The sequence below is a fragment of the Furipterus horrens genome, unplaced genomic scaffold (assembly GCF_987537825.1).
Source record: "Furipterus horrens unplaced genomic scaffold, mFurHor1.1.pri manual_scaffold_13, whole genome shotgun sequence".
NCBI lineage: Eukaryota > Metazoa > Chordata > Mammalia > Chiroptera > Furipteridae > Furipterus > Furipterus horrens.
The window spans coordinates 17,230,839-17,243,527 of record NW_028327183.1 but is presented as its reverse complement, the minus strand read 5'-3'; positions in this window follow the sequence as shown (position 1 = coordinate 17,243,527).

Sequence of the window (12,689 nt, the reverse complement as noted above, 5' to 3'; positions counted from 1 at the left end):
TCATGTGGTTTCTCTTCTTCCTTCTGGCATGATATTGTTTTGAGGCCAGGGAGGAACTGCTCCTTCAGCCTAGGGCTCAGAATAAAGAAGAAATGGAGCAAAGATACAACCTTGCAATTTTGTGCACGAAAAATGTATCTTGGTTGTAAGTCACCGAAACTTGCGGTTTGTTTGTTACTGCAGCATTATTTAGTAAAAACCGACTGATATGCCCTCTGAATATCAATATTTTAAAACTGAAATGCAAGGAAGGCTATTAAGAAAATATTTTTAACTAACTAATAAACTGTATTATAGCCCTGACTGGTATGGCTCAGTTGGTTGGGTGCCATCCTGTAAAGTGAAAGATTGCCAGTTTGATTCCCTGATCAGGGCACACATCTAGGTTGCAGGTTTGGTCCCCAGTCAGAGCAGGTATGAGAGGCAACTGATCAATGTTTTCTCCTCTTTTTCCCTCCCTTCTCCCTTTTCTCTCTAAACACACACACACACACACACACACACACACACACACACACACAACTATACTATAATTTATCCAGGAAATCTTGGAAATAAGCTCAAAACAGCTTTCCACCTTCTACAAATAATTTCTATGCAGTGATCCATTCCCACCTCAGACAGCTAAGAGAACGTAAGCATTTGCCTGCTCAATGTTACCTGGGTCCATTATTCACCAGCCCAGTGCTTACAAAGAGAATCAGAAAGAAAGGATGAAGCAGATTAAAAGTCATTTTAGATTTGAAGGCATTGGGTAGAATGGGACAGAAAAAGTATACATATTTTCCTTTATAGATAGGAATTAGTACCAAAACTTGACCAGCTTCTCCCTTCTCTGGGAAAGGATAAAAGAACTCTTTAACATAAATGGTCCACTCCATGCTTCAGAGCCTGTTGCTATTGTTAGTCCCCAACTGCTCACTTCTGTTTTATACAATTTACAAACTTATTGCCAATGAGCTGAATGTGGCATGTAGAATCTTTTATTTGGTTGTGTGGGTTTTTGTATTAAATTGCTTGTCAACAATGAAAATGTGAGATATTTCAAATAAAAAATCTCTATTTCCAGCTTCTCTTGAAAAATTGGAAACTGTGGGTATAGTGGGTCTGGAAAGTATGAGCTGGAGTTGAACAGCAGCTGGGCATGTTTTCCACAGTCCCTACCTTTCCCTATTGGCACACACTATGCCCACTTCACTTATTTATGGACTTTGCTTAGTCTATGCAGCCATTTGAGCTTGTCACTCTAGGGTTCAACTTCTTTTATTTTTATTTTTATTTTTATTTCTTTCACATTAAAGCAGGAGCTTTCTAGGAGCCTGTTCTTTGCCACTCTCTGCTTTTTTTTCTCAGAACTCCAAGCAACCCAAATTTAGTAGTCTGGCTCCCTGGTTCTCAGAAAGAGTCACCCTAAACTAACCAAAACCATTCTGGGGTGTAGAGGGAGCAAATGCTTTCTTCTGCAAATCCTGACCATGCTTGTTCAATGGGTTCTATAATAGTTACTGATTTGCATACTGGTATAGCCAAAAGGTCTTGGAGCAGCACAAACCTCCTGCCCACTAGATAATTCTGTGGCTTAACAAACCATCACAGCTCTGATTACATGGAGAATACTAGCAGTAAATGGTTTGAAAATGATTTTACTGTTTTCTGTTATGGAAACTCACATGTAGGAACATTGTAGACCTGTTTTAAAATTTCTTTAGCCTTCCAAATGTCTGTTCACTAGACTTCGATATTTCAGCAATTCTACATTTAAAATATCAGAGCCAGTGAGACTGGAATCTGCTTTATTGACACCTACACTAGAGAAGGCCACCCAAAGCCACCTGGATGAAGTAGTCCATTGGTAGGCATTTCCAAGTCTCTAGCATGCCCTCTTTTGTTTTTTTAGTAAAAAATTTGTTCCTAGACTGAGCCCTCATTCAGCTAAAATTCCACTAAAGTCTCAAGGAGTACAAGCCCAGGACCAGGACTATGCAGACTGCAGTCTGGAGCATGGGTATCAAGGCACACACAGGGGCTCCCGAACTTAGTAATAAAATCATCCTGCGAGTTCTCACGCCAGCATTCAGCCAGCTGCGACCTTCTCTTGCTTGCCTTCTAAGGAGATTAAGTCCGGACATTTTATTTTGTTTCCGTTTTAGTTTATTTGAAGGTTTTATGATGTCTTAGTTGAGTAGCTCATGGGACTTTCAAATAAACATGCTGCTTTTAAAAATGGCAAGTTGTTTTTATTTATTTTTTTTAGGTGCCCACTGACCTCTGGGCATATTAGGCAGCTTTAAATTATAATTAAAATAATAACTGTGGTCCTAAAACAATAATGGACGTTGAATTATACAAACACCAAATTAGGATGTTCAGCAAATCCATCTGAAGGAAAGCAGAGTAAGCATGGAATTAAAAAAGTTATCTTTGTGACAACATGACCAAAGGAAACTTCTCTCTATGAGCAGCCTTGTTATTATTTTTTGCTTTGTTTTGCCTTCCTACAGGGCTACTTAAATTTTTGTTTGTTTTTGTCTGTGTGTGTGTGTGCTTGCTGGACGTGGGATGTGCATGAGGGTTATCCAGTTCTTTAGCTGACCTTATTATGATTTTACAGGCAAGAGAAATGAAATGAAACCTGCTCATCACCTGAGAAAAATCCCTGTATTTTAATGATTTTGTGAAAATTTCTCAAGCCCAGGGCCACAGGCAGTGGGAGCTGACATTGTGACTCACTGGAGGCCAAGTCCTCAGAGTGCGTGGAGTCCCCCTACGACATACACGTCTGCATTCTTCCATCTGTCATCTGAGCTCATCTTCCTCTCCCAACTGTTCCTAAATTAAATGACTACATCTGATGGGAGATTTTCTTGGGAAAGATTATGAGAATTTATCCAAAGGCAAATTAAAACATTGCAATGTAATCACCCAACTCAACTCACTGCTTGGCTGGTCTTAGTGCCAACTCTTACCCAAAGGGGTTAATCGATCTTGGGGCCCCATATGGAGAAAAGCAACCAGGACAAAAACCCACTCAAGAGAAAATGGAATCTTCTGGCTGATCATCAGAGCATTGGGGATGAGTGTGCTGCAGAAAAACAGCTTAAAGCTACATCTATCTTTGAAAGAAAAAGAGACAGCAGCCTCCGTTGGCATATGATTATTTGTGCTGCTCTGCTGGAGTCTCCAAACCCAGAAAAACCACAAGGAACTGAATCTTAAGAAGCAGGTTTGGCTGGGTCATGTTGGGAGTAGGGGCTGGTTGTCCTGGTGATGCTCCGACTCTATTCCCAGGCTGCTACAGTCTAATTTGATAATCATTTCCATCAGAACTTTACGCTTCCCTCTAAATACTCCAAGTGCATCCTCAGGTCAATGCTTCCAGTGGATCCTCACTTCATCTATGTAAGGCAGAGATGGGCAGCACACAAGTGCAGTGTACTAATCCAGGGACCTCAGACATCAGTGGCCGTGGGACTTGAGGGACACCATGAGCTGCTGAGACCAGTGTGTCCTCTCCTAAACCTCAGTACTTCCTTTTTATTTTAATTATTTTAAAATAATTCTTTTCAATCACAGTTGATGTATAATAGCGCTTCCCTTTTAAACATGAGAGGAAAAAAGTCGAAAAGATATTCTTAATAATTCAGGAAACGGAACTAAAACCTTCTGCATCTTTGTGCATCGATGTTCAGGAGCTGGGCTATAATCTGGCCATGAGGATACTAATGGCTGGGAGAAATGTTTCTAGACCTTGCTGGCCATCACCGGTCATGGGTCACTGTGGTGTCGCTGAGAAGGTTTCCCCTTGGAGGACTGGAGACTGAATAAGTCTTTGGCCTATCACGAACTGTACACACACCATCTTCTTACCCTACAACACACAGCGTACTATCCAGTTTCCAGCCCCTACACCTCTTTAAGGCTGTTGGAGCACGTGGAATAACAAGAGTGAGTGCTCACATCTGAGTGATTACTTGGTGCCAAGCACCATGCTAAGCCCTCTCACGAACTTTCTCATCTACATTCTACCAGCCTCCCTTGGATGTGGGTATGGTTATTAGTTTTCCAGATAATGACCCTGAAGCCCAGAAGGTAGTTTGCCCAGAAGCCAGAGAGCGTTGGTCTGGAAGTCACTTCTGTGCCTGTGCTCTTGGCCCCTTTTACTTACCGTATGCCGGGAGTGGGTCTGAACCAAAGAGCAGACTGGTTTCGGACCTGCTGATTTTCACTCTGACTTGGGATTTACAGAGCACCAGACTCTCCCAAATGCTCTCTCAACCAGCCCCGTGTTCAGCAGGTAAAACCAAAGGCCACAGTGAAGTCTCAGACGGACTGCGTTTCATTACCCAGCCTGCTGACAACATCAGTTCACCTTCGGAGTGTTAGCTCAAATGTGCTCCTTCTCTTTGTTTCTCAAATGTTCTCATTTTCTTTTACTTCCCTCTCAGTTTCCTCTTAACCAGCTGAGTGACAGAAACTCAATGCTGACCACTTCATTAGCCAATGACCTTGTCCCCCTGGCCTTCTGCCCCGCTTGCTCTCCTGGGCGGGTTGCCTTACGTCATAAGTCCTTGTTAAAGGTCAGGACCTTGGAGCCATCAGTACTGGGCATGTTGTTTTAATATATATCTAGAGAAATCAGGCCTGTCGGATCACATTAGGCCCTGTTTGTAGACTGTGCACCAATCCCCGCAGTGGAGGTGAACTGTTACCTTTGAAATACAATCATAGCTAGTTACCAGTGAGTACAGAGGAGGGATTGTATTCCATCACCGAGGCCCTTCTAATCTGTCTCTCCCCTCACTGGCAGGGCTGCCCTTCTTTCCGTACAGAGAAAATCCTCACAAACAGTCGTCTTGGAAGGGAATGGGGCTAAGAGACAGTGTGTTTCTAAGACCAGATGTGTTAATGAGCCCACGAGGGTTGGTGTAGTTTGGGATAAGTCAGTGCCAAGGGAGCCCATGGTAACTGGCATGTGGCTCCTGTTGGCTGTTGGTATGGTAATAAAATGATAAAGTTGATGGTCACTGTTTGTTGAGTGATTACCCTATGGTAGGCATAAGACTAACCGTTTTATATGCATTAGCCCGTTTGATCTTCATGATACCCCTTGAGGTCAATACTACCATTAAACCCATCTTCTGGGTGGGTAAACTGAGGTTTGTAAAAGTGTAGTGATTTGCCCAAATTCACAAAGCAATTAAGTGATGGGGCTGGGACCGATTCCAAAGCCGCTTGTAAACCACAAGGCCGCCACGCTTCTGCTATGATACTATTTGGTCTCTTCTTTGGGAACGGGATTTTAGGTGGTATTTCAAGAGAACCATATTATAATTCCTCTTGTAGGGTGGGGCCCAAAATATCTCACTCGACCCAAGAGAAGATTTGTTTAAAAGTAGAATCTGGGACTAAGCCAACCCTGTTTTTTTCTTACTTCTTCAGGATTGGTTTTAAACTCATTCTTCCATCCCGTGGGAGTCTGGCTGGACAGATCCCTTGACAGTGGACAGAAATAGCTCTTGGAGCCTATTTTTAAGGAAAATGTGATGTCAGAAAATGAGGCAGGGATGGACACCAAGAAGAGAAAAGGACGCCAGGCTGGAGAATAAGGCGTTTCTAGAGTGCTGAACCAGGAAACACCCAGCGAGGGGAGAGGGGGAACGCCAACAGAGAGACTGACGTTGGCAAAGACATACCAGGGTGGGTGGAGCTGTTTTTTTCCTCCAAACCTTGAGAGCATATTTCTACCGCATTCCGTGTGTTTTGCCCACAGCAAGCTCAGCCAAGGGGAGGTAAGTGCCATTGTCTTGAAGACAACCTACTTTTCCAGTTAGAGAAATGGAGCCTGACAAAACACACACAGCAGTGCCCGCTCGCCTCTGTCCCGGCACCTCAAGGCACAATGCACAGGTGTCTAGTGACACTGCAATTTCCTTTGAACTGTTTGGTTTTGTTTGGTGCCCTTGTCTGGCAGGTTAGTCTCTTTGACTGCCTCAACTCACCGGTATAACATTTTCTTTCATTGAGAAACAAGAAGGCTGAACTCACCTCCCTGATTCCGGCAAAGCTGGACACCATCCAATTACACTCGGCTAGACTTCTGGAGGCTGTAAATTATATCATCCGAGCTAAGGAAGAGAAGAAAGAACAAAAACATGGTTGGGAAGATGGTCAGTGAACCTTTGTAGGCCAACTGGTTAATGAGCGAGATGATGCTCCCATTTCTCTTCACTAATTTCTCCTGGGTGAGATTTGTATCTAGGGTTAGGGTTCATTAAAGTCGATCCCACCTAGGCCAGTATCACAAGCAAATGGCACAGCTACCTGTATCCATCCCTGTTGATAATGCCACAAAAAATCACTTTAACTGCAGACGCAGTCTTTAAAAACCCAACTCAGGGCAGCCAACCTCAAGATAGCATCTGATACTAATTAGAAATTATCCAACATTCTAAGTTGAACTATAGAAATATTGGTAGAGGGATCAGGACAAGAGTGAGGAAAATTGAAAGTGAAATCCTGTGCTGATTGAAAGTGACTGCAGCCCCCACATTTCTCCCCAGCCACAGCGTGTCTGCCTGTCCATCCCAGGGAAAGCATGCCAATGGTGTTAACTACTGAGCGCTTGCCTTGCTCCATCCCCCTTTCCCTGGGTAGCTGTGGTGAGTTGGCTGCCGAGATGCAGCCCTGAACCTATCCATCAAGTCCAGGGGAGAGAGAGTTAGAAAGGCAAACATTATCTGGGATCAATATCTTTACAAATCCAAAGGAAACCCCAGCTCCCGAAGGGTTAAGCTAGGGAAGGAAAAGCCATCAGGCTGTTTAGTGAGCTAATGTTTTTATTGACGGGGGAGGCCTGTAAGTCCCTAACAGGAGAAGTGGGGAAAGTGGCAGATTGTTTGGCTGGGGAGAGAGGAGGAGGGACGGATCATTATCTACACTTCATGCTCTCATTCCCCTCTCATTCCAACCCCTGAAATCCACGTAATGCAGAAGACAGTCTGTACCCTTGAATGGTATTCAACACAAGGTATTTTCCTCGCTCTTGTCCTCCTCCCAAAGTGGAACCCACCTTTTTCTCTGACAATTTTGCTGTAATGCACATCTCAGGCTAATGCCGGCTCTGAAGAGCACATCTTAATTTAACAACTGTGTTATAAAGCACATCTCAAGCTAACATTCCTAGGATAATCCATATTTCAAACTAACTACCCTGGCATAACACTTCAATCTAATTCCCCCACTGTAAAGTACATTGCAATCTAACACCCTCATATAATGTACATCTCAGTCCATTATTTTGTATTTTGTAAGCCATATTTTGATATGTCTTTTCCATTAAGGAGCAGAACTGTCTGGAGACAATGGCTATCCCTGTGCTGAAAGCTTCCATAGTTCTTACATGTCCTTTGGTGACAGGCTGCTGATAGATATGCCTCTGAACTTTCACCTTTGCCATCGTGGGCTCAACACTGGCTTGTTTCTGTACTTCAAGCCTTAAGCCCCCTGTTGGGAGCAGGGGTGACCGGGGAGCCCTGCTTGGTCTTGATGGGCCTTCTCTCATGCTAACCAGCAGGGCGAGCCACCTCAGATGATCAGAGTCTACCTCAGGAGAGGGCTGCCTGAGGTCAATGTCAGGGTCATGGGTCAGGGTGTAGCTGCTGGCTAATAGAGTGTAAGCTAACACTGTTGTCAAATTGCTGGGCTAAACGACAATGCCTGCCTCATGCTGATGACCTTACCCTGAGGGAGGGGGCTATTGGCTTTATTGGAAACCTGCCAGTCTCAGAGGTGATGGAAGTGGCTGATCACAGCTAAAGACTGTTTGATTGCTGATGGAGAGCCAGTTCTGTGGTCGGTCCCCAAATGAAAGACCTGCAAAGGCTGCTTATTGATGGCTGAGTTTTCCACATGTGATGGATTTCTCTCCTGTTTCACACACAGCTGGGTTACTGTTCAGTTGTGGAAGCGGGCTGTGGTGGCTCACGGACATGGGCTTTTCTGGAACCAAGAGACACTAGAGGCAATGCTGTCACTGACTTCTTGGATGACACCAACTTCCTATTGTCAGTTTACTGGGACTGACTGGATCTTGAAGGGAAACCAATCCAAAATGAATCAAAAATAGATGTAAGAGATCCTTCAGTTCCAGGGCATTTTGGCAAACGAAAGAAAGCAATATGAGTGTGTATTCCAGGAGAGATTAGTGTTCTACCCATCATTAGCTCAGCCTTAAATTTTCAAGCTATCCCAGGCAGGAGGAGGAAATTAGATTTCTTTATTTATTGGTAGCATATAACCAAACTAGCAGTGCCATTAAACATTTGAAGTAAAGGAGGTCACTGAAGACTTAGAATTCCAAAATATCCCAGTATAGTATGAATCCAAGAGAGACAAATAAAGGAGGTAGAGGACAAAGTACATAGATAAAAAATGATCTTTATAGAAACATATGGCCCTGGCTGATGTGGCCCAGTGGGTTGAGGGCCGGCCTGCAAACCAAAGGGTTGCTGATTCGATTCCTGGTCAGGGCACATGCCTGGGTTGTGGGCCAGGTACCCAGTAGGGGGCGTGCAAGAGGCAACCACACAGTGATGTCTCTTTCCCTTTCTTCCTCCCTTCCCCTCTCGCTAAAAAGAAATAAATAAAATCTTAAAAAAGACCATATGGATCATGGTGGATCACCAGCTAACTAAACCCCTAATAGCCTGCTAAGATAGACAATAAACAACTGGAAGGCATAAATGGGAGAACAGCTTATTGAAATAGCAAGGTTATTCTCCTCCTGAGTTATGCCTTGGGAAAACTCATATATAAATGGTTCTACTAGCCTTTCCATCTCTAACTTGATAGACATGGTGAAGCACCTGGAGAGAGATTCTGAAGTGAACTTGAATGGTTTTCCTAGGGAAGAATCAACTGGGGGTGACTTATCAATGACCTTCCAGTTTATTAGATGACAGGAAAGTGATGTGTCTCTAAGTCATGTCAATATGGTGTGATGGCATTTAAGTGAGATTTTGGCTTGATTCCCGTTATTAGTGTCACCTTTTTAAGCCTCAGTCTCCTTCTTTGTTAAAGAGGATCACGCCATACACCTTACAGAGTCACAATGAGGATTAATTCAAATGTAGAACTATTAGTAGAATACTTGACACAAAGTCCACATGCGATACACATTAGTTTCCTTTCCCTTAAACTTTGGCATGAGCTCTCTGACAATGGACGTTAATAAGCATGGGGGTCTTGGACAATACACCTCCTCTTTGTGAGCGAATAAGAAAACCATACATACAAAGTTTAGGCAAAACCCACTTGACCACAGAGGGATGACCTAGACTAGAGGTTAGCAAATATAGCCCACCACCTACTTTTATAAATAAAGTTTTATTGGAACCCAGCCATGCTCACTCATTTACATATTCTTCATGGCTGTTTTTGCATTACAACAGCAGAGTTGAGTTGTCACAGAGATTGTGTAGCCCACAAAGCCTAAAATATTTACTACCTGGTTCTTAAGAGAAAATGTTCGTTGGTGCCTAACCCACTCCAATGGAACACTCTTTCTTTTGTTTAAAACCAAAATATTGTGTGGAAATCCAATATGCAAAGCAGCAGATATTTTCCCAGGGAGCTGAAGTTACCCCTGTTTAGCACAAATACTTTATTGTTGGTAGAACGTCTGAAGCAACTTTCAGTGATCTCTTAAGAAATTAGAAAATGGCATAGTGAATATGTCTATGCCTGGCAAATCCTGGACTTTTTTTCCCCCACTACTAATTGTGCTGTTGAGATGGTTACTTAACTTCTCTGCACCTCCGTTTTCTCATTTTAAAAATGAGGCTAATATTTGCCTTGCAATTGGTTGAAAAGATTAAATAAAATAGTATTTAAAGCACTTGAAATAGGACCTGGCTCACAGTCAGTGCTTGGTAAATGTTAATTACTGTCATAATTGTTATTATTAATATTTGGGACCTTCATTCCCATTACAGTGATCATCTGCATAATGACATTTTCTGTTTGTTAGTTAATTCAGTCAGTCACTCACTCAACCCGCGTTCTGTGTGCCAGAGCAACAGCAGGTGAACGCGAGCCCACCGGACGGCAGCCCCGCAGCTGGCTGGCTGCCTCTGCCTCGGTCACTTGCGGCAGCCCCTGCTGGTGTTCCCTGCTCTACAGCTCATGCAGAGCCGCAGAGTGACACAGCTGCTCCAGACGCCTCCCTACCCTTCCATCTCTGATGGCTCCACAAGCAATTTTTCAGCTGGCAGTTTGGTTGAGATGCCTGCAAAGTAATTAGACCTTAAAGCCTCTTTATAGGGAGTTTCCCCTGTCAGTGAATGGGAAAGAAACAATAATTATTATTTAATATTTACTGAGTGTCTTCAGTGTGATGTGTAGACTCACGGAGGTAACCTGCCTGCCTCATTGTTGAAGATGACAGCACAGTACCGTCACGTGTGCCTTAGGGAATTAGTCGAACAGCTCTAGAAGCCCCACACGGAGGCCTGAGTCCTCAGATCCCGCCCTTTGTCTTGCTGTTCTACCACATGGCTCCTTTGGGGGGTTGGAAGGCTCCTAATTTGTTATCTCTAATGCATCTTCTAAAGTTTGATTCCCAAATGGCAAATTCCAAAAATGATGTCCAGTGAGTTCTTGTAGCAAGCAGAGGGAGCTCTCTGGGGAGTTATGTTTCCCATCACTGTCAAGAGAACAGTGGAGTGGACGCAACCACAAATGCCATCGAACGAGACTGGAGACTTTGTGACTTTATCCTTCACCCCCAGAAACTCGTTCAGGTTGCCCAGAACAAGACGCGGCGCTGTCCACCAGAGCGGCAGGTGGGCCATGCTACCACCTGCTGCTAAGAATGCCCTCCATATGGGTGGGGGCTAGTGTGGTTCAGTGATCAACCCTTACCAGACTCGTGAGACCTTCAGCAAGTTTTGCCTTATTATCCTGAGCCTCAGTGTCCCCAACAACCAAGGTAGAAAACAACAGCTGCCTCACAGGACTGTTGTACAGATCAAGTAAAATAAATATACAGTATATGGTAACTGCTATAATTACCATTAATATCATTATACTAGAAAAGAAACAAGGGGAGCAAAGGGGAAAAAATTGGAACTATTGTAACAATATAATCAATAAAATATACTTAAAAAAAAAGAAAAGAAACAGAACCCATAGTTTCTATTTTGGGGTAGCTTACAGAGTAGCGTGATATAAACATGTGAAATAAACTTGAAAAACATGTACACATCTACATCCAAATAATGTGAAATAAAGATTCCTTAAAAACTAAAGGTATCAGCGTGGCTCATGGACATGACTTGCTCTCCCAATTTAATGTACATAGGCTGTAAACTCCTGGATGACATGTTGTAACCCCAGCATTTCCTAGCAATGACTCTTGCACATTTCAACACTCAGTGTGTCTTCTGAACTGAACTGAACCAAATTTCTCTGTAAATTCAGTAGAATCCTATGAAAAGTAAGCACTGGAATATTTCAAGAGTGCACAGATGGGGGATGTGAGAGCCCCTCAATTCAGTAAAGTACAGACATCAACATCACAAAAATATTGACATTAATATCACAGAACAAAAACAAAACAGAAACTCTTCGAAAGAACAGACAAATACAATAGAATGGGATATTATTCAGCAATAAAAAGGAATGAAAGAATGCAAAAACACAGGGATGGTTCCGTTTGTATGACATGTCCACAACGTGAAAGTCCATAGAGACAGGAAGGATTAGTGGATTTGCGGCTGTGCAGGGCTGAAGGGGTTTGGAAGGAAACAGGAGTGGGAGCAGTGCCAGTGCATATGGGTTTCTTTTGGGGGCAATGAAAATATTTTTCAAATTGAATGTGGTGATGGCTGCACGAGCTTGTGAGTATACCCCAAATCCTTAAGGTGTACACTTTGGGTGAATTGTTTGGTATGTAAATTATATCTAAATAAAGCTGTTAAGAAATTTTTAAAAAGAATTGGAAAGCATATTGAGATATCTTTGAAATAGAGGAAACGTAGGTAAATGCTCTAAGATTGTTTGACTATATGTTCTAAGGTCTAAAAGTTTACAGACAACAAAGTTTACAGACATAAAATATGAAACCCACATTTCTGTTTGAAATGCATATAAAGTTCAGATGCACACTATATATGCTGTTTTCTATGGATAATATATACATATGTGATCAGCTCTTTAGGTATAATTTATATACAAGAAGTTATCAAATTCACTCACTTCAAGTGTATGCATATTTTAAAAAATTAAAACCCAGAGCCCTGACCAGTGTGGCTCAGTTAGTTGGGTGTTATCCCACAAAGCAAAGTTCATTAGTTCGATCCCCAGTCAGGGCACATGCCTGGGTTGCGGGTTCGGTCCAGTCAGGGTGCATCAGAGAAGCAACTGATCGATGTTTCTCTCTCACATGGAGGTCCCTTTCTTTCTCCCTCCATTCCCCTCACTCTAGAAATAAATAAAATTAAAAAATCAAAACCCAGAAATATTTCATAAGAATAGTTAGAAGCATAGACATGAATATGAATATCCTAGTGGGATTACAATTCATTTTACTTTTTTACTCTTTTGTACATCTGTAGTTTCTAGAATTTCCACAATTAACTTATATTACTTAGGAAGGAGTTATGTGTTATTAAAATAAAATGTACAACAGA